This window comes from Penaeus chinensis, chromosome 24 (genome assembly GCF_019202785.1).
Source record: "Penaeus chinensis breed Huanghai No. 1 chromosome 24, ASM1920278v2, whole genome shotgun sequence".
NCBI lineage: Eukaryota > Metazoa > Arthropoda > Malacostraca > Decapoda > Penaeidae > Penaeus > Penaeus chinensis.
In genome coordinates, this window is record NC_061842.1 from 20,888,314 (window position 1) to 20,890,813 (window position 2,500).

Below are 2,500 nucleotides of genomic sequence, written 5' to 3' on the forward strand. Positions count from 1 at the left end.
TGTAATACTTAGTTGAATACAGGTTGTAGGTACAAACTATCATGTCAAAATACCGATAATAATGTGAATGTGTTTATTCGAACAATATAAAAGCATAAAAAAACAAACTGCACAAAAGAAAATGTAGAAATGAATAAACCTAAAAGCGAAAAACATAAGCATTTGGCAGAGAACATGTTATCAAAGGTAAATCTAAAAAATAAATATCACAATTCAGACGTATCTCATGAAAAAAAAAAAAAAAAAAACCGCTACATGTGAAATAGTAAAAATTTCCTTATATATATATATATATATATATATATATATATATATATAGAAAGAGACATATAAACAAATGCATACACAGACTCACACCAACAAATACCTAAATAGGTAAACAAACAAACAAGCGCAAACATGAACATCATCAATACCATGAAATCTCGCTAACGCAACCCGTATCGAACGCCCTCGGAGACCTAGAGAGAAAAATAATCTGTTAAATCCGGGTCGAGAAGCTGCTGGGAATCTGAGCCGTTCCCACAAGAAATCACATGGAATAATTCTCTTGACATTGGGATAACCGAGAAATGTGAGACCTAGATTTCTTTTTTTCTATTTTGTTCATGACGAGGTAGTTTTGGCAAGTCAATAGGATATGTATGTGTGTGTGTAAACAGTATAATATTGACTATATTATATTTGCAAATAGTCTAATATTCATAATATAGTCACAGTCTAAGTGTGTGTGTGTGTGTGTGTGTGTGTGTGTGTGTGTGTGTGTGTGCGTGCGTGCGTGCGTGCGTGTGTTAGAACGGTATTAAGCGACCATAAATACAACTCTGGCTTATAAACAAAAATAGGCATTATATTTGTAGCTATGACTGTACGTCTCAAAAAATAACTAGTCTATTCCAAATTGACCTTGGCTTTATATATAACACTCAGTTCAGTTTTATTGTTTTATCTCGCATAATGACGAAGAGGCTATAAACATCACGAAAAAATGTTATAATTAACACAATCTCCTAAACGCCTGATTCAATCAATGACGTAATAAAATAAAAATCGAAACGTTTACGCCAAATTCATGCCACAAACACTTTTTTCGTTTTACCGAACATAATTTTCTCTCTTTTCTCTCCATCTGTTTCCACAGCTCTGGCCATGATCCATCACCCTGGAGCATTATACAAAGATAAACACGTTAAATAAGGCTTTAATGTCAAGGAAAATACGGTTAGTACCAATTTGTCGAACACTCCTCAGCTATCACGCCATTAAAGTGATCGTTCTCCATGCGCGCGACAGCACAAAGAGGTTCTCGCATTTTATTCGAATTATGCAAGACTTTCCTTAGGAATTTGCAAAGGTCGTCAGCCTTTTAAAGACATTTGTGTTAGCCATTATTTTGTGTGGCATTTGTTTGTCTATTATTTCTGTCTTTTCTTTCTTTCGTTGTTTTTTATTCTATTTTTGTTGTTGTTGTTCTAGTTGTGTGGGTATAAGTGTTATTTCTGGATAATGAGCTAGTTTATATTATTTTTATCTGGCTGTCTGATCTCTCTCTCTCTCTCTCTCTCTCTCTCTCTCTCTCTCTCTCTCTCTCTCTCTCTCTCTCTCTCTCTCTCTCTCTCTCTCTCTCTATCCATCAGCCTATCTATATTTATCTCAAAATATAGCAAAGTTGGTATCATGTTGGCATAGGGGATATGTTACGAAGCCAGTAGAGTGCCCTGTTCCTTTCCGCTCCTACTTTGACCCCAACATACAGACGTCAGCATAGTAGTGCTCATTCACAGCTGAGTCGTGTGTGTTATATATATATATATATATATATATATATATATATATATGTGTGTGTGTGTGTGTGTGTGTGTGTGTGTGTGTGTATGTATATATGTGTGTGTGTGTGTGTGTGTGTGTGTGTGTGTGTGTGTGTGTGTGTGTGTGTGTGTGTACATGTATATAATGGCATATTCAATACGACATACAGATGTATACAGATAGATGTATACACCTACTGCATTCATCCAACCCTTTTATAAAAGCGAAGAAAGTCATTGCCTACGAAAGTTCCCTAGAACAGGGCACTGCAAAATTCCTTTTCTAAATTCCCCGCAATTTGATTCGCCAAAAGCTAAGTGACAAGCTCTTTGAGGGGGTTTTACACAATAATGTGATTACGCTGAATTGTCGAGGAAGAAGAATGAGACTGAATTTTTAATGGAATTCATGCAAGTGTGGATTGTACTTATGCTGATTAATTCTGTTGTTTCTCTGTTTGTTGCGTTACTGTGTGTGTGTGTGTGTGTGTGTGTGTGTGTGGGTGGGTGGGTGGGTGGGTGTGGGTATGTGCATGTTTGTATGACTGTCTGTAGGTATGTTTGTTTCTGAGTATATGTATAGTGTAAGTATATGTAAAATCATATACGAATAGATAAATAGATTAATGAATTAATTATATATGATACATATTAGTTTGTGTGTGTGGAGAGAGGCAAAGATATGTGTCGGC